The sequence below is a fragment of the Leopardus geoffroyi genome, chromosome A2, assembly GCF_018350155.1.
Source record: "Leopardus geoffroyi isolate Oge1 chromosome A2, O.geoffroyi_Oge1_pat1.0, whole genome shotgun sequence".
In the NCBI taxonomy this organism is placed as follows: domain Eukaryota; kingdom Metazoa; phylum Chordata; class Mammalia; order Carnivora; family Felidae; genus Leopardus; species Leopardus geoffroyi.
Genome location: NC_059331.1, coordinates 162,635,799 through 162,659,407, shown reverse-complemented (window position 1 = coordinate 162,659,407; position 23,609 = coordinate 162,635,799). Strand labels below are relative to the sequence as shown.

Sequence of the window (23,609 nt, the reverse complement as noted above, 5' to 3'; positions counted from 1 at the left end):
AAGGGCAGAGAGAGAGGCAGACACAGAATCCAAAGCAGGCTCCGGGCTCTGAGCTGTCAGCACAGAGCCCGACGCGGGGCTCGAACTCACAAACCGTGAGGTCATGACCTGAGCCGAAGTCAGCTACTTGACCGACTGAGCCTCCCAGGTGCCCCTCGACTCTGCTTTAAAGTTCAGAATCGAAACACACTTATTAGGCGAGACTGGTTGTTTCTGAATGAAGCGTTTGATTGACAATCTAGAGGTCCCTGGTTCCAATTCAGGTGTGTTGTTTTTCTTTTTCCCTCCCAACTTTAGAACCTTCTTTCCATCTTTTGAGGATGTCCAATTATGGGAGCCCTGGTGGAAGAAATGTCTCCTCTTGCAGCTGCAGAGGCCAAAAATAAAGGCGATTTTCTCCCTTTCTCCCTTTCTCCCTTTCTCCCAGCACTGCTGGCCAAACAGGTGCTCCTGACTCACACTACACTCGGAATGAGTGACACAAATCCCAGGGTTGGCAGTGCCCGAGGGCCTGGCTGGCTGAGTCCCCTCGGGTCGCCCCTGCCTTGCGTGAACCTGCGCCTCCAGCCTTCCCTTCAGCGCTGCAGGCTCCCTGCCACACAGACAGTGGTCATCTCATCTTTCGCCACAGGCAGAACCAGTTTCTGTTTCTGGAACCACGTGCCTAGGCCGATACGACATTTGGGGTCTTTTGCCGCTGGCAAAAGACCTTCACGAAAGTGGGGTGGCTGTAGAATTGCTTTTCTGTCCTACTTGACGTTGAAGGAGGTGGAAGTCCGGTTGATTCGGCAGGGCTGAAAATCTGAGAGCCCACGGGCTGTCAGCGGGAAGTGAGCTGATGAACTGATCACATCCATGTGATCAATTGGCCAATGGGTTGGAGGAAGCTTATTCATCGGGCAGGCATCTGATGGCTGTTTACGGCTGGCGTGCATTCCGATTGGTCAGTGTCTATGCTGTGAGCCGTGGTTAAGGGTTCAGAGTTCCACTCGTTCTTAGAATAGAGATCCCGCCGAAGGACAGAACCTTTAGGGACCACGTGTTGGGATAGAACAGGAGAAAGGGCCAAGCCAAGGCTGACGGGCTCGGGAAGCTCAAAGTCGTACAGTGGAAAGCTCAGATGTGTGTGTTCTCTTCTCCGGACACAGATGGAGACGGCGGACTTCCCAATAACCCCAGCCCAACACTCAGCTCGTCTGCTCAATGACTGACGTGCTGAAAACCAAAGGCAAGCTCGTCAAATTTCTATCCTATTGGGTTCATAGTTTCACCCGCCTCTTGTATGAATCATTTCACAGGATGTCAGGGCCCCTCCTCCAATTCAAAAAGCAACTGGTGGAGAACCGGGGTGGCTCGGTCGGTTAAGCGTCCGACTTCGGCTCAGGTCATGATCTCGGGGATCTTGGGTCCGAGCCCTGCACGGAGTCTGCTTCAGATCCTCTGTCTCCCTCTCTCCCTGCCCCTCCCCCCCTCAAAAATAAATAAACATTAAAAAAAAGCAAGTTGCTACATCTTGCTTTCATTTTAGCCTTTATTGGGACTGTTCCTATTACCCAGGTAATGGTGTGAGGAATGACAAAATACTTAGACACAAAGGGTCTCCCTGAATAGTCAGGTAGAACATGGGGGATGGTTCCTAGTTGCCAAGTTCTGCCTACATGTACATATGGTTCTATATTGTGTTTGTATTTTATAATCCCCAAAGCTTTTCTCTAATATTTAACTCGTGTGCACATGTATGCATGTGTGCGCACACACACACACACACACACACACACACACACACACAGTGACATCTCCCATTTGAATGTATGTGATGGCCTTTCTGCTTTTTATCCAATAATGAGTAGAGCTTTGCAATAAGGGAAACAGCCTTGTTACTTAATTCAAAGGGATATTTAGCAGACGCCTCAGCAAAAGATAAAGAACAGGAAAACACTGAACTCCTAAGATTGCTGCTGTAATCTCTGAGGCTGATGTGGTCATGCCTTTCCCAAGCCTGATTTTCTGCTTCCTAGCCATTCTGTGATGTATTTCCAATAGTTCTTTTATATTTTTTTAAAGTTTATTTATTCATTTTGAGAGAAAGAGCATGTGAGCTGGGGAGGGGCAGAGAAAGAAGGAGAGAGAATCCCAAGCAGGCTCTGCATTGTCAGCACAGAGCCCGACGCAGGGCTGAGACCCACGATATCAACTGATACACCTGCCTTCACTGTCTTTTTCTTTTCTAGCAATTGGAATGCACCATGATGACATCCTTGGACTGACCCAGTGGATGAGGAACAGAAGCTTTGTAAGAAAAATCCATCTGGGTGTGCAGCAATGCAAAAACTCTTCCAAAAAATAAGACCAACGGAGCCACCAAAATGAGGTCAGAGATCTGAATCTGGATGTCCCTGTGCTATGAGACCACTAGCCTGGATACTGGGTTCTTGGCACAACATCATCAGGAAGGGAGCAGGTGGGATCGGGGCAGTTGGGACCTGTCTCCACCCACCCATTTCGAATCTTTTTGGAATCAGTCTCTTTTCAGACAGAAGCATCTCCTGTTTAAGTGACACAGACCATTGGAATTGTTGCACTTTTTTTTTAAAGTTTTATTTTATTTTGAGAGAGAGTGTGAGTGGGGGAGGGGCAGAGAGGAAGGGGGAGAGAGAGGATCCCAAGCAGGCTCCGCACTGTCCGTGCAGTGTCGATGTGGGGCTTGAACTTCACTGTGAGATCATGACCTGAGCCAAAATCAGGAGTCGGATGATTAACAGGCCGAGACACCCAGGTGCCCCAAGTTGTTGCTTTTTATTAAAGCAAAACTAACTTGAGTGGAGAAAAGCAAATAGGTCATTTCAGAGATGTTTATAATTTGCATATCGTTTTCTTACAAAGATGAAGCTATTCTATGATGGTTTTTTTTTTTTTAACGTTTATTTATTTATTTATTTATTTATTTATTTATTTATTTATTTTGGGACAGAGAGAGACAGAGCATGAACGGGGGAGGGGCAGAGAGAGAGGGAGACACAGAATCGGAAACAGGCTCCAGGCTCCGAGCCATCAGCCCAGAGCCTGACGCGGGGCTCGAACTCCCGGACCGCGAGATCGTGACCTGGCTGAAGTCGGACGCTTAACCGACTGTGCCACCCAGGCGCCCCTTCTATGATGTTTTTAACATCAAAAGGAATAGATGACTTTTTCACACCAATAAAAAAAAAGCTTTTAGGACACCTTTCTTAGTGGATACAGAGCATTCTTCTGTATGGCGGCTGCTACCACTCTTGACTTAGCCTACACTCCTTTGTTGGTCCCCCACACGGTTTCTAACCTCCCCTCGTACAGACAGATCTGCAAAGCGTCCTGTTGAAGATGCATGTCTGCTTTTCATCTAGTTTGGCCTCCATATGCTATGCCAATTTGGATGATTGTCCCTTCTCTGCATCCTGGGGATCTCTGTGGCCTTTGGGCCTCGTAGTGGTAACTTCCAGGGGAGAGGTCCAAGGAGGAAGGGACCGCTGGTCCCAGTCTAGGAGATAGTAAAGGCCTGAGTTTGGTGCCCAGAGACTCCTTGTACCTGGTCCCAAGTCATCCGGCTGTGCTGGGCTGATGGTTTGGGGCCAGCATGGCACCGTGACCTCCCCAGTAAGGCCATCTCCCTTTAAGGCCAAGGAGTAAGGAACGAAAAGAGTGGGGGGAGCAGAGAAAGCAATGTAGGACAGCTCAGAGGAGCCCATGCTGCAGGGGGTCAGAGTGGGACTGGGGGCAGCGGACTGGGGAAGTGAAACCTGAGCGCGAGGGAAGGAAAGAGGGAAGATTCCAGCTCTAAGCAATGATTAGTGCCCCACACGGGGACTGGGGAGGAGGCCGCAGCGCTCTGGGCAGGGAAGATTTCTAGAAGTTTCTAGAGAAGGACAGCATACGTCCAAAGTCAGACAGAGGTCTGTCTGGATGAGGTCGGGCAGTCAGCTCCCACTAGTTCGCTAGGGATGAGAAGTGAGAGTGCGTGGTAGCTCCTTGGGCACAACCACACAGGTGACGTGGTGTCACCAGGAACCCCAGTTCAGGGGCAGAGCCTCTGACTTTGTGTCGGGGAGTCCCTGGTTCCAGTCAGTGCGTCACCTGTTGGCATTTCTTTTTGCTCTGACCTCCTGTTTGCCATCACGCGGTCCTGTGTCTGTGCTCCGGTGACCACAAATATCTCATTCTCGCCTCACCGCTTTCCACGCACTGCACGCTTATTTCTGCTGCCTGACCCACGGAACGATGCAACAGACAGAGAATAAGGGAGAAAAAGAAGATGCGAAGGGGGTAGCTCAGTCTCCTGCCCAGTTTAGTGCAAAGAGGCCCCCTAATCATAAACGTGGATCTAGTGGTAATTTGGTCATTAAACCCAGTGAGTTTGGTTGGGGCGTGATTTGAATTCCAAACTTTTTTTTTTTTTTTTTTTTTTCCAGATCTATCCCGTGAGGGGCACAACAGCTCCCAAATCATCAGGAGCTTGTTAGAAGCTCATGTTGTCCCTCGTCCCCTTCCCAGAGAGTCTGGCTTAGGGGTTCTCAGGTGGGGCCCAAGCCCTGCCTCCCCTCCCCTCCCCTCCCCTCCTCTCTGTCTGTTGAGCAGCTAGTTCTGTATCCCGCTCTTGCGGATGAGTCTGAAGAATGTTCCAGCTGCAAACCTCAATGTGGTCAATGCCAGTGCCTACAGCCAGGGGCTGAGGGAAGGAGGAGGTTGTAAGTGGAGGTAAGGGGCAGGGGTGGGCGTAGTGGGTAGGGCATGTTTGCAGGGGTGTTAGGATAGCAGAGAGCCACCAAGAATACATCTCGAGTCAGAGGCAGTCGGGGCGTGGCTATGAAGGATTAAAGAGTTTATTAGACACCTATAAGCAGGTGGGGGTATAGCTCAGGGGTAGAGCATTTGACTGCAGATCAAGAGGTCCCTGGTTCAAATCCGGGTGCCCCCTTATTATGGCTGCTTTTGCCCCCCCTACAACAGCTGTTGTGTCCCCCACTTGGAAACCCCTCTGAGGAGGGAAAAGACGGATCCCGACCCTTCGGTTTCACCTCCTGTGTTTCTCCAACACTCAAGTGGGCTCCACCACCCAAGCCTCTCTGGTGGCTTCAGGTGGGTATTTGTGTTATTCTTTGACTGCCCAGCACCCGAACCCCCACCCGAAACAGTGAGTCTTGGGGGAAAGCATAGCTTTGCAACCTGCTCCACCAAACCAACGTGCCAAATACTGCCCGGGCCTAGGACCCGGCTCAGACCTTACCAGCTGAATTCCACTGCGGGATACAGAGCTCTGGCCGCCTTGGCAGGGCTGGCGGGTCCTTCAGCACCCACTGGGGATACAGTGGCTTCTGCCCCCGCATGGTGCTCTGCTGTGCCCTTGGCTGTGATTTTGGCCACTGGGGTCCCTTTGAGCCTGGCTCTCCCACCCTCCCTCCGGGGCCTTGGGCTCCTCCCAGCCTGCCAGTGACCGTCTAGTCTATTTCCACCAGACAGAAGCAGGTTCTGGGTTCGCGTCTGTGTGCATGACTAGCTGAGAAATGGGTACAGGGAGTCATTTGCAAGGAAGGGATCCTTGGAGAAATGGGGGGCTGGGGGCGGACGTGGGACTGGGGAGCTAACTGCCAGGCCTAGTTGTGCTGAAGTCAGTAAAAGTCCAGTCGGCCCCTCCTGGTAGGAGTATAGCAGGCCAGGGTCCACAGAGGCGAAACAGCTAAATAAATTGTTGCCTGGGGCCAACCGAACCAAAGAGCCCGCTGAGAGCGAGAGACGTGGTGGCTGATTCTAACATACTGGGAACGCCTGGATCCGAGGTCCAGCTTCTTCGTTCCGGGCTCAGAAGGCCACACGGGGTCTCCAGTGGCCGCGCTGAGAAAATCTAAGACACCACATGACCCAGCGGAACACCGGAGGCAGACTTTGATCCTGAGGTCGCCAAATTCCCTTGAAGCCAGAGCTTCCCTGGTCTCCTGCGTGAAAGTTGGGGCATTTGTTCAGGGGAGAACGGTGCTTCCAAAACCGTACGGGGGATTTCTGAGACGATGGGGAGGAACCGGCACCAGAAGCCAACTCCAGAAGCCACCAGTCGCCATGGATGTCGTCTTAAACCAGGACTGATAGGATTGCTTGCAGAGGGTCCAGTGCCCCGGCCCCCACCTGCCAAGTGCAGAAGCTGCCGCTCGCTGCTGGTAACAGAGAACGCCCAGGGGGTCTTTCGGGCCCATCAGAATCTTTGTGCGTCTGGTTTGGAATCCACATGGCCTGTGGCCCCAGGAGGGGACAGTGTGGGGTCCCCTGCAGGGGGGAGGTGGGTGTGGTCTGACTGTCCCGGGGCAGTAGCCCTGCCAGCAAAGTGAGAGTCCCCGTGCCCATGCAGAAGGCTTTTGGGCTTTGGTACCCCGAACAGGCATCCCTGCCCCCTCCGGGTGTGCTGAGCCCCAGATGTGAGGCCTTCTGAGGCAGATGGGGCTGCTCACAGGGAAGGTGACTTCAGCCTTCCTGGCCAAATGCCTCCCCTAGACTCAGCCCAAGGATTTGGCCTTGGGATGAAGAAGAAGTGTCTTGAACAGGAGAGGCTGGTGGGGGAGGGGGGGGTCTGGGGGGCAAGAATAAATGAGCCCAGGAGGAGGTGCAGTGAGGAGGGAAGGTCGGGGGGAACACCAAAGCATACCAGCTAGAGACAGAAGTGGGGGCGGGACAGAGGGGGCTTCTGGGCACTCAAATGAGGGGTCAGTGGGAAACAGGGGCGAGCTGATGGCCAGGAGAGGGTGAGTCAGCCAGGACACGGGGCAGATGGGAATAAACAGCAACTACCGGGTATTGGGAGGTCCCAACCAGGAAACAATTTGAAGTGAGCTCCTGGCTCAGGGGAAAAGATCCGACTGCGGGTCAAGAGATCCCTGGGTCAGATTTCCAGGCCGCCGTGAGCTTATCTCATTTAGTACCGGATGGGGGGGGGTTGGTGGACATGATCTGGGTCATTATGTGGCGTCATGTCTGGCACCAGGTTTGGGAAGTGGAAAGAGCCCAAGACCAGCCGTGTGAGATCTGGCCCCAACCCTATTATTAATCAGGTGTGTGCGCTTGGGAACGTCTCTTAATTATGGCCTCTTTTCAAGCCTGTAACACAGGGCACCGAACTAAATTGGTGGTTTCCAATTCTGACTTTCCACCGGGATCATCCCATGGGCTTGTTAAAAATAGAGTCCGTTGGCCCCACGCCCAACTATTCCGATCCAGGCAGTCTGATCCGGAGCCTGTGAGCTGTATTTCCGAGAAAGGACACACCCCGCTGCCCTTACCCCCTCACACACCAGGGGCTGTGATGGGCAGTCCCCCCGGGGACCCTTGGCCTTAGAGGAGCCCGGAGCCCTCCAGTGACACAGCCCTGCTTTGACCCAGATGTCCTTGGCCATGGGTGGCTGGTGTGGGCAGGGGATTGTGCAGAAGGAGGGCAGGAATGCCTTCCACCTGCAGTAGAGGTCCGACTAGACATGAGGCGTATGTCAGTGTCTGAAGGAGTCGTGGGGTTCACGTTGGAGGCCAGAAGTCTCCCTGTCACAGTGAGGTGAGCTTTTAAGGACAGGTGCACCTTACCCGTTCTTGTCCTTACTGATTTGGGGAATGGGGTTTGAGCTTCCTTTCCCTCACTGGAGCCCGTGACTCTACACTGAGGAGAGAGAGAAAAGAGGCAGGGAAGGCCAGTCCTCTGTCATCTTCTATACTAACTCCTTGGAGTCAGTCCTCCAGAGCCAACCGAAATTCTGCTCCTCTTCAGGGGGTGGGTCTGAGTCTGGAGCCGGCCCCAGGGGGAGCTCCAAGACCTGGGGGCTAGAGCCTCAGACCCTGCAGAGGGTTTGATCTGCTTCATCTTTCTTTGCCGGGTGTTCTGGCCAAGGAGGACCAGGCGATACAGGACCCACTTGTGATTAAAAGCTAGTAAAGGAAGGGGGCACCGGATTTGAACCGGGGACCTCTTGATCTGCAGTCAAATGCTCTACCCCTGAGCTATACCCCCTTAACTGGCATGGTGATGTATTATTAACACCTTGTACCTGTGTCAATACACCGGGGTTCAGTTTTGCTGGCGGGGCTGTCCTAGCCAACTCTGCTCCTCTCAGCTCTGGCCTCCCTCCCGCAGGAAACCAGCCCGTCCTCTTCGTGTACCTCTTCTGTGTGCACCTGGCTGTGGGCGCCCGGTAGCCTCGTTGACCCTTACAGGTGGACAGACCCTTAAAATCATGCAGGAAACTCCCTCCCACTGTTCCCCATCCACTGCATGTCAGGCACACTGGGACGGTGACATACCTGTGACCAGGTGACAGCGCCTTCCCCTGTGCCGAGAGAAGGTTCAGAGCCCACGGCCGAAGGTTATTTAATTACACGGAAGAACATCCACGAGAATTTGCCAAATGGAAAGGCAGGTTGCAAAACAGTGTGTCTGCATAAAATTACACATGATCTCAGCTTTTTCTTTTTTTTTTTTCTGTGCTTTTATTTATCTTTCAAGCTTTCCATATCGAGCATGTGGCCTTTAAAAAAAAAAAGTTACTTAGGAAAGATTATACGCTAGGAGACTCCCGCTCCTAGGGATTTCTTCCTCTAATAGTCCCATGAGTACACAAAGGCACACATATCTGGAGATTCATCGCAGCATTTCCTTTTTTTGTATTAGCAATAAACTGGAAACCACCTAAATATCCATGGACGGGGATTAGGTTACAAACATGGTGTCACAGGATGGGCTGTGATGCGACAGAAAATGATGAAATAAGCCCAGAGCGCTATCTATGCGAGGACTCATGAGCAAGATCATGAAGGCCAAAAAGGAAAATGGGCGGCATATGATGCGAGATCCTTTGGGCTTTTAAAAAGATACTATAGGGGCGCCTGGGTGGCGCAGTCGGTTAAGCGTCCGACTTCAGCCAGGTCACGATCTCGCGGTCCGTGAGTTCGAGCCCCGCGTCGGGCTCTGGGCTGATGGCTCAGAGCCTGGAGCCTGTTTCCGATTCTGTGTCTCCCTCTCTCTCTGCCCCTCCCCCGTTCATGCTCTGTCTCTCTCTGTCCCAAAAATAAATAAACGTTGAAAAAAAAAAAAAAAAGATACTATATAGGGGCGCCTGGGTGGCTCAGTCAGTTAAGAGTTCGGCTCAGGTCATGATCTCGCGGTTTGTGAGTTCGAGCCCCGTGTCGGGCTCTGCCACAGCTCAGAGCCTGGATCCTGCTTTGGATTCTGTGTCTCCCTCTCTGTCTCTGCCTCTCCCCTGCTCATGCTCTGTCTGTCTCATAAATAAATAAAACATTAAAAATTTTTAAAAGATACTATATATACATATCATTAGATGATAAGAAAGATTACACATACATACGAAGGTATTTATGTGTAAACATATATTAAATTTTTATATATAAAATACATAATGTATAGTTAATATATATTTAATATGTTTAAATATAAAATTTTCTATTTTAAATATTTTATGTTATATACATTTGTTATATATACTTTGTTATATATATATTTGTTATATACATTTGTTATATATATTTTGTTATATATATTTGTTATATACATTTGTTATATATATTTTATTATGTATTGGACATTAATATTTTATGTGATATACATATAATGTATATATATTTAAAAAAAATTTTTTTTAACGTTTATTTATTTTTGAGACAGAGGCAGAGCATGAACAGGGGAGGGGCAGAGAGAGAGGGAGACACAGAATCCGAAACAGGCTCCAGGCTCTGACCTGTCAGCACAGAGCCCGACGCGGGGCTCGAACTCCCGGACCGCGAGATCATGACCTGAGCCGAAGTCGGACGCCCGACCGACCAAGCCACCCAGGCGCCCCGTATTTTTTTAATTTTTAAAATGTTTTTTATTTATTTTTGAGAGAGAGAGAGAGAGTGTCAGCGGGTGGTGGGCAGAGAGAGGGAGACACAGAATCCGAAGCAGGCTCCAGGCTCCGAGCTCTTAGCACAGGGCCCGACATGAGGCTCGAACCCACAAACCGGGAGATCAGGACCTGAGCTGCAGTCGGATGCTCGACAGACTGAGCCACCCAGGCACCCCTAAAATGTATATATTATATATAACATATATATAATATATATAATCTCCTCTGGAAGGAAATAAACCAAAGAGCTATTGCCAGCGAGTGGGTGAGGGATTCTTCAATTTTCCAATTTTCGCGTGTAATAACCCAATGTCGGCACAGTCCCACCTTCCGGGTACTGACCGAGTGGTTACAAGTAACCCAGAGAAAGCACCGCAGACGTTCCTTCCTCCCCCCAGCTCTGCAGCTGCACTCATCCTGATTCCTCCCTCTTCCCTGGGCCCCTCCTGGTTTGCCCTTCAGCCACCACCTCTGCTGTGGTTGTGCAGGCATTTCTTGTTTCTGCCAGTCTCCAGCCCCCTCCCCTCCCCTCCCCTCCGGCGCCGTCACTCTGGTTTCACGCACAGGTTGTCCACTGTCCACCCAGCTAGGATCCAAGATGTCCTTGGTTGGTCTGAAGGCAAAGGGCCCGCCCGCTGCCTTCTTGAGACCTCCGGCACCTGCCCGCCTCTCAGCCACACGCCACGCTCTTCCACGCCTGCCTTCCCGCCCCGACCTCTCAGCCTCCGGAGTGGCCTCTCAGACTTCAGGCTCTGGTGCCCAGGGTACAGGGAGGGCACGCTCGAAGGGCATAGAAACCGTGTAGGAGGTCACCTCCCAGGTCAGCTGAGACTCGCGATAAAGTCGAAGGGTGACGATGACATTTCCAAAGGGAGAGAAAGGTTTTGATATTCACACTTGGAGAGGGGTGCCTGGGTGGCTCGGTTGGTTAGGTGTCTGACTTCGGCTCAGGTCACGATCTCATGGTTCGTGCATTCGGGGCCCACGTCGGGCTCTGCGCTGACAGCTCGGAGCCTGCAGCCTGCTTCAGATTCTGTCTCCGGCTCTCTCTGCCCCTCCCCGGCCTGTGCTCTGTCTCTAAAATAAACATTAAAAAAAAAAAACTTTTATATTCACACTTGGAGCAAGACAGCGGAGGAAGGGATAGGCCCCAGCCAGTGATGGGGACCGTACACAGGGCCTTGTATGTAGGCCTCTTTCCCTTAAGAGGGAGATGGCTCCATGAGGGGCACTAGGAAGCCCTCCGGAGGGACAAGGAGAGGCCGGTGCGGCTTCTGCCCAATTCCGTGGGCCCCCAGGAGGGGAGGAGGAAATGGAAGGCCTCTCTGCCTGCTATGGACCTACTGAGCCCCGGCACCAGGGAGGCCCGTCCTCTTGCTCTGCGCTTGGGACTGCACTGGCCCTTTAGGGGCCTCCAGCATGTTACTTGGCCTCCCTTACCTCCAAGGGAGGCTGGGATGCGTAGTTTTTCTTCTGTGAAGCCACGCGACAAGAAGGAGGCTACAAAGGACACTGGGTAGGGGTGGGGATACTGGCACTCTGCCTCACCCAGGCCTCTCTGCCACCGCAGTGGGGTGGACTCTGTGAACACATTAGAGCTAAGCCCGAGCCCTAGAAGGATCGTTATGTGGCGTTGACGTTACTGAGGCTGAAGGCCGAGGGAGCCAAGGCAAATACAAGTGTCAGCCTGGTTCTAAAATCCTCCACTAAGCTTGGGGCATCCCAAGAAGGGGACCCAGAAGGGCAATGCAGGGCAGAAGGCGCTCCCTCCAGTTGGAGGGTTGAAGGCGGAGGTGCAAGGAACCCTGAAAAGGGAGGGGGAGTCTCCTGGGGAGAGGGCGAGGAGGAAGAAAGGGCCCCACTGAGCCACCAGGCTAGGACGATGGGACCGCAGGACCAGAAGTCGTAATGGGGTGACAGATGGAGGCTGTCATCAAAGGGGCCATTTTCTTTCTATTTTTTTTAACGTTTATTTATTTTTTGAGAGAGAGGGAGAGTGAACGGGGAGAGGCAGAGAGAAAAGGAGACAGCATCTGAAGCTCTGGGGGGGGGGGTTCAAAGCGCGAACCCTGAGATTGTGACCCCAGGCACCCCCAGAGAGGTCATCTTCAAGATCAGGAGGTGTCGTGGGAGGGCAGGGACAAGAAAGCGACAAGCCGCCAGGCCCTCAGCCAAAGTTCCAAGTGTTTATGAAACAGGGGGAAAAAAGTACTAATTAAGAAATTCGAGTCTCTCGCCAACAAAAAGGAAAGAGCTTTAATGAAAGAGAAACTCTGAAGCACATCACTGAAGATAAAAAGAGGTTTTGTCTTTTTTTTCAGGCACTTATGTTGTGTGCTGATAACGGAAGACAAAGAAAATTCGCAACCCGGGGTGTCAGACAGAGAGCTTTTCGCTGGCTTGTCAAGTTAGACAAAGTCTGACCGCGCTGTCAGAAATGTGGCCGTTTCTCTGCCGCATTTTCCTGCCGTCCAGTGTAAAGAGATTGAGGCTTTCTTGCTGTCAACTAATTTATTGTGAGAACCTGTTTTTAGCCCATCTAAAGCATAGAGTTTTGTTGTTGATACAGGCCTAGAGGATCGTGAAGTGTCTTTTAGGGAGTCGGGAGAAAGGTCGTCGAAGATGATTGGTATGGGGCCCCTGGGTGGCTCAGTCGGTTAAGCGTCTGACTTCAGCTCAGGGTGTGATCTCACAGGCTGTGAGTTCGAGCCCCGCGTCGGGCTCTGTGCTGACAGCTCGGAGCCAGGAGCCTGCTTCGGATTCTGCGTGTGTGTCTCTCTCTCTGCCCCTCCCCACTCGCACTCTGCCTCTCTCTCTCTCTCAGAAGTAAACAAACATCAAAAAATATATATTAAAAAAAAAAGATGATTGCTGTAAGGGATCATAGAAATCATGACAGATTTCCAAATTCCATGCGGGGATCTCGGGACTCATGGCAAATTCTGGGATTGTCTACCAAAATGCTCAGCGGCTTGTCCTCCAGACCACAGAAAGCCATTACATTCTTCAGTTTTGAGACGGGTGATACATAATTCACCGGTCCCTCATGCAGAAGTTTACTTTGAAGGCTTGAGGAGGACATACCATTGGCTTTAATGGTTCCTCAAGCTAACCGTGCACTTGGACAGGTAGAGAATTCATCCTCTACAAACTCTCTCGGCCCCAGGAGAGCCTGCTGTCTGAGCCACAGATCCTGGTGCTTTGGCTTGGAAAGAGAAGGCCACTCCCCCCTCCCGTGCACAGAGATTGCCCGGATTAAAAAGGGGGAGGACTGAGGAAACGGAGGCAGAGACAGTTAACATCTCTGGAAGACACCGTCAACGTCGCCTTCCGATGATGTATACTTAGGGCTGAATGGGAGGAGGTCCAGAACACAAGGTGCTGGGCACACAGAGCGGGGATGAGGCAGCCTGGGTCTAAGAAGCTTCCTGGAAGGTAACTAAGGCTGGTTCTCAACTCTGAGGAGCTCTCACCCTAACTGGGCTCCACCCCAGATACTCTGATTTCATTGCTCTGGGGTGAGGCCTGGAAAATGGCACTTTTATAGACTCCTCAGTGATTCCCAGTTCTATTTTGAGGTAAGAACCCCCAACTTTGGTATGAAGCTTCACCAGTTTGCTGGTTCCAGGGAAGAAAAACAACTTTCCGTTGACATCTAATAAGGAAGAGGAAGTTAAAAAAAAAAAAAAAAATGCAGCACCAATATAAATTAGGAATAAATAAGGGGGCACCCAGATTTGAACTGGGGACCTCTTGATCTGCAGTCAAATGCTCTACCCCTGAGCTATACCCCCTTCTGTTGTGGCCTGGCTTAATTAATATTCTTCATCTGGACAGCCACACCCAGACTCCCCGTAAAGCGATGAGCAGCCGGGACAGACCGCTCTCTCCGTCAAAAATAAATAAACATAAAAAAAAAAAAAAAAGAAGTAGGTGGCCGAGTGGAGTTAGGAATCCCCCAAAGCATGAACACACCGACCATCTCCCCCTATTATTGGCATGTCCCCCTTGTACCCACCAGCCTTTCCCTTGGAGCCCTGGAGATCTCCTCTCCTGGCTGGAAGGCTGTAGAAACTCTTACTTCTACACCGATTTCTTTCTTTCTTTTTTTTAAGTTTATTTATTTATTTTGAGAGAGCCAGCACTAGCAGGAGAGGGGCAGAGAGAAAGGGAGAGAGAGAGAGAATCCCAAGCTGTCAGCGAGGAGCCTGACACGGGGCTCGACGAACCATGAGATCACACCCTGAGCCGAGATCGGGGTGAGCTCTTAAAGGAGCGAGTGATTCAAGACAAGAGGCAGGGCAACCCTGAGCCCCTGGCTGGCTGACCTGGCTTGGGCCCTGAGTGTGCCCTCCTCAGGCGGTGGGGGAAATGACACGCAGTTGTTTTAATTCAAGGTGGACTCGGTGTGCATGGGGCCCCGGGCTCCTAGGCCAATGAAAATCCTCCCCGAAGCGACGCAGCAGGAAACAAGCCTCCAAGAGCCCCCCTGGGTAGGTTTTAACAAATCTAAGTGTGAAAGAAGCAGTGTGGCAGAGAAGCCAACGGCACAGACTCTGAGGGCAGATAAGCCTGGGTCCAAGTCCTGCCCCAGCTCGGAGACCCTCGGCCGGCTGCTCCCCTTCTTTACGCCCTCCTCCGCGTAAGCTGTGAAATGATAATAGCATGGACTTGATGCCTTGGCACGTTGATTAGATGAGTTAATCCACATACAGTACTTGAACCAGGACGGGCCCGTAGAAAGCCCTATGTCACTCTGCAGAACAAAATTTAAAACATCCTAGGGAACTAGCCAACATTCATGAGAGTCACCAGAGATAGTAAACATTGGAACTTGACCTGCAAAGACTCCACCTCTGAGGTTATTTGCACAAATCAAAGGGTATCTTAAGAGGGAGAAAGGAAAACTAAATTGAGGAGCAAAAGACGGAGAAACGCTCGCATGCATTTGAAAAGCTAATCAAATAAGACGTTCTAGGAGCGAAAGATGTAATTAACTTGTTTTTATTTACTTTCTAGCGAAGTATCATCTACACGAAACACACAGATCTGAAACGTACAGCCCAGTGAATTGTTACACAGACACACACCCAGGGAACCACACCCAAATCGAGACACAGAAGATTTCTAAAACCCCTTGGGGTTCGTGCCCTTGGACCCCCTTCCCAATCGCTCCCTCTCCCCAAGGATAACCACCATTCTATGGCCATGGATCAGTTTGCCCGTTCTTGGGTTTATTCTTTCGAGTCTGGCTTCTTGCACCCAACCTCATGTTTCTGAGATTCATTCGTGTTTGTCCACTATGACCCTTCATCAGTTACATGGATACATGTATATCACGTATTTACAAGGAATTTTGGAGGGACCATGCAAGAGCGGAAGTTTGGGTGAAGGAAATGACCTTGTTGGAAGACAGGAGAGTGAGAGTGAATAGCTTTATCGCTTACTGTGTAGGAAGTTGGTATGCTATACCACGTCTATCAGCTAAAATCTTGTATTTTTCCACGGACCCAGCTCAGTCCTGCTAACCTCACTAACTCTATTTGTGTCAGCTATATTTTTCTTGAAACTTTTCCATGCCATCTAAATATTATACTTTATTGGCACCAAGCCACTCATAAGATAGGCTTATGATCTTTTTTCTTAATCTTATGATCTTTTTCATGTCTTTGGAAATTGTAATAATGTATCCTTTCAAATATCTCTTCTACAGATTATTAGTGTTTTCTCTTTTTCCTTTGTCAGTCTCGTCTGGGTTATCATGTTTATTATTTGTTTCAAAGAACAACATTTGCTCTATTGGTTCTATCTCTTGTATATTTGTTTTCTACTTAATCAATTTATGCTTTCATTAATTAACCTTTATTACTCCTTTATTTTTCCTTTGGATTTACATACTGTCCCTTTATACCTTTTTGGGGGTAGATGCAGAGTTAGCTAATTTTCACCTTTTCTCTTCATAATGCTGTGGACACAGGAAGGCTTTAAATTGCCCCGTACATGCCTGCTATGGTTACGACTGACAAGTTTCAATATCTAGTATTTTCATCATCACATAGTGCACCTATTTTCTAACTTCTAATTCAATTGCAATTTCCGTTTTGACCCCTGGATTATTGAGAAGTATTAGAAAATTAGGAAATTTCCAAGATGGGGATTTTCTATTTGTTGGGTTTTCTTATTCTTCGTTGTTATTGGATTTTAACTTTATTTTGGTCAGAAGACATACTCTTTGTGATTTAAATACTTTGGAATTTGTTGAGAGTTGCTTTGTGCTCAGAATATGGTCAATTTTTGTGAATGTTCCATGAGTGACTGGGGGGAAAATGCCCATTCTATAATCCTTGAGTAGAAAGTTCTTTATGTGTTAATTAGGTCATGTCTGTTAATCACGTTGTTCAAATCTTTCATATCCTTCTTTTTTTCTTAATGTTTATTTATTTTTGAGAGAGAGAGAGAGAGAGACAGAGTGTGAGCAGGGGAGGAGCAGAGAGGGAGACATAGAATCTGAAGCAGGCTCCAGGCCGTGAGCCATCAGCACAGAGCCAGATGCAGGGCTTGAACTCATGAGCCGTGAGATCATGACCTGAGCTGCCATAGGATGCTTAACCAACTGAGCCACCCAGGTGCCCCACATATCTTTCTGATTTTATACCCACTTGTCCTAGCAATTCACAAAAGAGGGTTTTAAAGATCTCTCACACGATCAGAAGGTTGTCCATTTCTCCTTTTTAATCTGTTCATTTTTGCTTAAATACGTTTTGAGGCCTTGTTATTAGGTGCATCAAATTTAGCATTGTTGTACCTAACTGGTGAATTGAACTTTTCATCAATCCAAAATGACTGTCTTTATCTCTGGTAATGATTTTTGCCTCAGAAATGATTTCGTCTGATATTAATATGGCAACACAATATATAGTCGTCATAGTTACATCTTTTTCTGTCAATTTATTTTCAATGTATTTATATCCTTACGTTTTCTGTCTATCTCTTGTGAACAGCCTATAGTTTTTTTTTTAATCCAGTTACATTCTTTGTGGTTTTCCTGTGGCATTTTATACATTTATATTTAACGTTAATACTGATAATATTTTGGCTTAAATTGTCTATCTTCTGGGGCGCCTGGGTGGCTTAGTCGGTTAAGCGTCCGACTCTTGGTTTTGGCTCAGGTCATGATCTCACAGCTTCGTGGGTTCAAGCCCCGTTTCGGACTCTGTGCTGTGAGCCCGGAGCCTGCTTGGAATTATGTCTCCCTCTCTCTCTGCTCCTTCCCCACTTGTGCTGTCTCTGTCTCTAAATAAAATAAATAAATAAATAAGTAAATAAGTAAATATCTTCTTTGTCCTGCAAGTTCTAGGTTCTTTTTCTCTCCTTTATCGTCTTCTTTTGGCAACTATAAGAAGAGACCCTGGGAGTTGAGAGATGAGATCCTTGCATCCTGGAACAGAACTGGTAAAAAAAAAAAAAATCCCTAAGAGTCCATGGAGCTAACAGATTTCTTTTGCAGATGGGATCACTCAAAAGACGGTCAGCATGTGGCTGACAGACACTGGGACCGGGATCTACGCAAGGCACCAAGCAACCTTGGCTACTACTGAGAGTGACCTAAGACTCCTTGGGTTGGCATGTGCACAGAATAAAAACCAGGGAGCTAGAGAAGGAAATCACTAGCACTTTTCCTGTGCTGACCCGGGTGGGGACAAGTGTATTTAGCGGACAGCAATTTTCTCAGTGTCCGCAAAATGTTGACTTCACAGAGGTCCGGAACGCGATCACAGCTCCGATAAAACGACACCCCTCCCCGCAGCAGACTCTCCACCTCCTTTGTTCAGATTGCGGACTCAGCAGGGATAGGCTTCCCTCCCCCTCTTCCGTCCCCAGACTCCAGCACAAGACGCTGCCTCTGCTTAACAGACAGAATCGAAGCCTCTAGACCACAGCTCCCTGGTTTCCCTCCATACCTCAGAGACCCCTCTCTTCAGCTATCCTACGCCCTCTCCCGTGGGTGCCTGGGTGTCTCAGCCTCGTCCAATTCTTGGTTTCGGCTCAGGTCATGACCTCACGGTCCGTGAGTTCGGGCCCCGCGTCAGGCTCTGGGCTAACAGCGCGGAGCCCGCTCGGGCTTCTGTCTCTAGTACACTGGACAGCGGACGGAGAGGTCTCTGGGTCACATTTCCATGCCCGCTACTCACTCGCAATTTTATTCACGGGACTGTTGTTAAACATCAAGATCCCCCACCCTCGGTAAGTGGCTGAGTGCGGGCCAGGAACCTTCTGGACCAAAGCATGTTCCAGCTCTGAGTCCCTTGCGCGACTCAGGAGCCCACGGCACTGTCAGCACCAGGGGGCTTTTTCTCCCAATCTCACGGGTCTCCCAGGGGGCAGGGGGTCTGTCTGAGACGCCAGCCTTTATTCCCACACACTACTGGACTCGGAAGGCCTCAAGGAGACAGTCGATCACTTGGCCTTGGAAATGGGAGAAAAAATCAGCAAAAAGAGAGAAAGTCAGGCCAAGGGGATCACCGGACGTGTGGTATGGGTTGACTGGGTGTGTGTAAGGCTCAGCAGAGGGAGCATGGCCTTGAACCGCAGCTGTGTGAAGCCAAGACCCAGAGCAGGACCCACTGAGCCCTGCAGGCTCCCCGACCTGGTGTCTCTCCCCAAACGCACCAGGCCCCTCCAGCGACTGTTCCTGCCGACCCCACAGCCCTTGGCAACTCAGGACCCAGGACGCAGCGAGGAGAGAGTCGGCTTTGCTTCCTTGGTTTTCACCAGGCGCCAGATTACCCTTTCTCTCCATCAAAACTGCAGAGCCCCGCCTCCCTGGCCACTTGGATTCAAGGGGAACAAGCAAGTTCAGGTGGCAACCACGCTGCCATTCAACGCGCTTCTGTTCCCTTCATGTTTAAAGGAAGCTGCCGAGGGTGGTCTTTGTCCCTCTCTGGCCCGGGAGTCCACGGACAGAAATGGCCTGTTGGTTCAAACCGTCTGCGCTCAACAGAGATTCAGGGGCTTTACTCCGTAAATTGGGCTTTGTGGGAACAATTCTTCAGAAAGAAATTCAAGTAGCATGAGAAGCCCCATGAACTCCTTCCTCGTCGGGAATCTGCTGATACCAGTCACAGCATCTCGGCCACAGGGAACGGAGACACAAGGACCCCCCTAGCCACTGGTGGCCTGGTTTTATAACTTCTCCAGAGGACGTTGGTCCTGAGGTTTCAACATCCACTAAGACCAAAGTTATTGCCTTTAGCAGACATTCTCCAAAATAGTCCAATAATAAAAAGACTTGGGCGCCTGGGTGGCTGCGTCGGTTAAGCGTCCAACTGCGTCCTGGGTCCTGAGTTGCCAAGGTCGTGATCTCGCGGTTGGTGGGTTCGAGCCCCGCCGGGCTCTGTGCTGCCGACTCGGAGCCCGGAGCCTGCTTCGGATTCTGTGTCTCGCTCTCTCTCTTCCCCTCCCCCACTCACGCTCTGTCTCTCTCTGTCTCTCTCTCTCTCTCTGTGTCAAAAATAAATAAACATTAAAAAAATAATAAAAAGACTTGCTATCGTTTACCTTAAAGCATTAACTGCTTTAAATTCTCTTTCTCTCTCTCTCTCTCTCTCTCTCTCTCTCACACACACACACACACACACACACACAAACCCTATGAGGTGGTACTATTATTATCCCCCATTTTGTAGATGGAAAATCTGAGACATAAAACAGTGAAGCAACTTATCCGGGGCAACACCCCTACCTCACCACAGCCACTCTCAGGATCAAACCAGACATCCCACGGGAGCTCCTGAGGTCTCCCTGTTGTTGCTACATGTATTCAAGAAACAACTTGTCCTCCCACCATCAGAGCACAGCAAAGTGCTTGGCACCTGCCAATAGTTGATGTTCAATGAGTCCATGAGTGTAACTGGACAGTTTGTGCACAACCTCCTCTGGTACCTTTCTTCTTAACTGGCAGTGCAGGATGGTAAGTGGGTGGGGGGGGTGGGGGGCGGGGAAGGACCACCCAAACTTGCACATAAATAAGGGGGCACCCGGATTTGAACCAGGGACCTCTTGATCTGCAGTCAAATGCTCTACCCCTGAGCTATACCCCCACGCTATAGATGCTACATAATTAACACCTTTCAGCTGTTTGGTAACACTCAGCTCTGCAAAATGAAGTCACGGCCCCCCTCCAGGAAGGACTTTCTGGAAGTTGCCAGACCTGGTTCACGGTAAGACATCCTCCCTCAGCTCTGCAGCTTTCCAAGCCTCAGTCCCTGGAGGGGTCATTAGAGAGGAAAAAAAGGAGGGAAGCCTCCTGAGGAACTCCCAAACTCCCAACCCATTTCTTTTTTGCTTTAGCCCAAGAGCTGGCCAGCTGTCTCCAAAACTACCCACCTATCGGGGCTCCCAGCCCCTCGCCTTTCTCCCTTCACTGAAGACAGAGATGGACTCTAATCCAGTGTTGCAGAGCTCTGTTAGTTGGGATTTACAGCAGCGACACTGCAGAATTCCTGTCTCCCTTGTTTGAGTAGCTAAGCCAGACGTTAGTAGACCCACAAGGTTGAAACAAGGGTGTGAGTGAGCCTTGGTGTGAGAGAAACCAGGTCCCTGGAGGAAATGCCCATCCTACCTGGAGAGAACCCGGATGCTATGATTCGTCTCTAGGTCTCACCACAGGTCCACTGTGCCAAACTGGTTTAGGTGGGAAGGAGGGCTGAGAGTGATAATTTAAGGTTACCATCTAGGGTCTGTTCCCGGGAAGTCTGCTGTATCTACTCTGGTCTGCCTTGGAAAAGCCAAGCAGAATTCCACATGAGTCCCTGCCCTCTCTTTGATGACCCTTTAAGAGTTGAAGAAATGAGATGTATACAGAAGGTGGGGGGGGGGGAGGGGGAAGGCTAGATGCCAAGAGGAGGAGGGATACCCAGGGTATTAGCGTGGGCAATCCACCCAGATTGCCATTGTGCGATGGCTTCCAATTTTAGGAAGGATCGTAATTAGCATGGATGAAACGAAATCAGAATATTGGCAACAGCTGCGAATAGGAAAACCAATAGAGCAGGGGGCACCCGGATTTGAACCGGGGACCTCTTGATCTGCAGTCAAATGCTCTACCCCTGAGCTATACCCCCTTGCTTGGTATAGGTGTCTAATAAGTACCTTTCATGTTCATAGTCACACCCATTACTCCTATAACACATTGGGAGTTTCTACTTGTCTCTAGAGAGCTGATAAAACCAGCAATTTATCCCTTCGCAAACTCATCCCAGAGAGGTCCCCCCCCTCCAGTCCTCAGAGGCCCCAGCCTTACCTCTTCCTATGCCTGCATCTCCCCATTTTCTTCAGTCTGTGGTGACAGCAGCAGCAGCAGGAAGGAGCATTGACTTTAACTACTAGAAGGACCTTTAGGATTTGCTTGTCTGTTTTTCTCTCATTCTACACCACAAAATGACAACTTGAAGAGATCCTGCCTAACCTCTTTGGAGACAGATGCATTACTTATAGCTGAAGATGTCTTTCCAGTGTGTGCATCTATTCATTAACCTTGGAGGGTGGTGGTGGGAGCAGCTGCGGAAATTAGTGAAATTTCCAGTCCCTGACCTGGATCAGGGAGTTGTCCTAGAAGCATCATGGAGACAGGGAGACATGAGGACTACACAGGGCCTCTGGATTCCAGCCAGGGAACTCTTGAGCGAGAGCGAAAGGCTCTATCCTGAACTACACCTCCACCCACAGGACATGGAGGTTTTTAATATATTTTTTTGTTTTTATTGAAGTATCTTGTGCAATCATTTTTAAAAGTCAAATACTGTTTTTCAAGCTTATCACAAAAACCTCAATCCTCTGTATCTCCCTCCTGCTACCCAGAGGCAATCATTCTCCACACTTTTGTCTGTTTCTTTTAGTATATTTGCCACCACGATTTCAAATAATATAAATATCTGATAATATGTAATATCTAACTTAACCAAGTCTGGACATCAACTGTCTTACTTTTATGATGAGGATGAGAACTTATATGCCTTCTTCCCTTCTCAGTTTTCTATTATATCTTGACTTTTGGTTAAATAATTTTCTATGTTCCTATGTTTAATATTTTCATTGTTATCAGTTAATAGTGTTCATAGTGCTAAGTAGAACTAAGAATTCTGGTGGAACTTTTTGTTTTTCCTGAAGTTAGTGATAGCCTTATGTTTCAGCTGCTTAGTTTTCTTTGAATTTCTAAGATTTTCCACAAGCTTTAATCATGCCAAAAAGTGCCTTTCAAAACAATTTTCCACTTATAAAAGCTATCAGATAATTAACATTTCCTCTTCTTGTTTTCCAGTAGCCATCCATCTTCCTGATCCTTCTGGTTGCCCTGGAAAGCCTGCTACACACTCACGAGAACATTCTTTCCACCTCTCTCTCCGTTTGGGAGTCCTGCTTTCCTGGATTCTGAGTCTTGAATGGTTTCTTAATTTACTCACTTAGCTTGTCAGAGGACCTCCTCCAACTACCACAAAATCAGGGTAGGTAAATTTTTAAAGAACTCACACGTCTGCAAATGTCTGTAATTCTACCCACAGACTTGATTAGCAGTCTGGATGGACAAATCATAGTCCCTCATATCGTGAAGGATTTTTCCTATGGTGTTCTAGCATCTAGTATTGCTACTGAAAAAATTAAATACATCATAATTCCCTTTCCTTTGTGTATCACCTATTGTTTCACTCTTTGAACTTTTAAGAGCTTCCATTTAGTCCTGGTGTCCTATAATTACACCATAATGCATCTGGTGAGGATCATTGTTCTAGGGGCTTGGAGGGTCTTTTCTAATGGAAACCCATGCCCTTTCATCATGGGCAATTTTCTTGTATAATGTTCCCTCCATCATTTTCTCTTTCTGGAACTTTTACTAGTTGGTTTTTGCACCCCCTGGTGTCAACTTCTAACTTTTTTACTTTTAATCTCTATTATTATCTATTCTTTTATCTTTTTGTTTGTTTTACTTGGAAACCACCTCAATGTTATTTTTCAAACGATTGAACTTTTTATTTCTTTTGATTTCTAAGAGCCTTTTCTTGTTCTGTAACTGATTCTTTTTTATAGAGCATCCTCTTCCTGTTTCACAGATGGAATATATTTTTCGTATCTCTCTCAGGATCTTATTCAGCTTAGCTTTTCTCCACTCCTGGCCAATAAACAGGGAACCCAGTGACCTGTGGTTCTGCCCACACAGGGATAATAACCAATCGGATTATCTCTCTTCAAGATGCTTAACACAACAGACACAGAGAAGGGAAGGGGAACTGAATGCAGAGGAGAAAGTCCAACAGACAAACACAAATGGACCATAAAGTCTATAAGCATGTTGAAATAATTGGTGAACAGAAACTGTGAATGAGGTTGTATAGATGTTCAGTCAGGAGTGATATCAGGTAGATCTCCTTGGAGAAACGGTGTCTTAGGCCTGAGTCCTAAAGCTTTCTTAATGATGTCAGAAACCATCCCAGACTCCACAGGCCTGTTGTCTGACTACTCCTGGATCCCCATGGAAGTGCACGTCTCCCATTCTGTTCTTACCACAAGCCCCGTGCCTCTGATGAAGCCTGAGAGGCTCCACTCTTTGTAACCCAGGAGTGGAGGCTGGCTGGTTGCTCAGATGGGGCCTCCCAGGCAGGGTCTCAGCACAACCACCATGGTAAGGCCTTATCTCTCTGCAGTGTTTGATTT

General features: G+C 49.0%; 1 long non-coding RNA gene and 5 other non-coding genes across 7 annotated transcripts in view; 2 read left to right on the top strand and 4 right to left on the bottom strand.

Moving 5' to 3' along the window:
• LOC123607080 overlaps nucleotides 1–12,257 on the top strand; it is a 29,050-nt gene extending 16,793 nt beyond the window's left edge. For both annotated transcript variants that reach the window (XR_006716637.1, XR_006716638.1), the window contains exons 2-5: nucleotides 2,232–2,371; nucleotides 4,612–4,731; nucleotides 4,984–5,112; nucleotides 12,224–12,257. This is a non-coding gene — a long non-coding RNA (uncharacterized LOC123607080). The remainder of the gene's footprint in view (nucleotides 1–2,231; nucleotides 2,372–4,611; nucleotides 4,732–4,983; nucleotides 5,113–12,223) is intronic.
• Nucleotides 4,880–4,951, top strand: TRNAC-GCA. The gene has a single exon. It is a non-coding gene; the product is annotated as a tRNA-Cys (tRNA).
• TRNAC-GCA lies at nucleotides 7,944–8,014 on the bottom strand. The gene has a single exon. It is a non-coding gene; the product is annotated as a tRNA-Cys (tRNA).
• A 1,367-nt stretch (nucleotides 12,258–13,624) lies between the features above and the next one.
• Nucleotides 13,625–13,696, bottom strand: TRNAC-GCA. Its single transcript has one exon. It is a non-coding gene; the product is annotated as a tRNA-Cys (tRNA).
• Nucleotides 13,697–19,930: 6,234 nt separating this feature from the next.
• On the bottom strand, nucleotides 19,931–20,002 carry TRNAC-GCA. Its single transcript has one exon. It is a non-coding gene; the product is annotated as a tRNA-Cys (tRNA).
• A 951-nt stretch (nucleotides 20,003–20,953) lies between these two features.
• TRNAC-GCA lies at nucleotides 20,954–21,025 on the bottom strand. Its single transcript has one exon. It is a non-coding gene; the product is annotated as a tRNA-Cys (tRNA).
• Nucleotides 21,026–23,609: the final 2,584 nt, after the last annotated feature.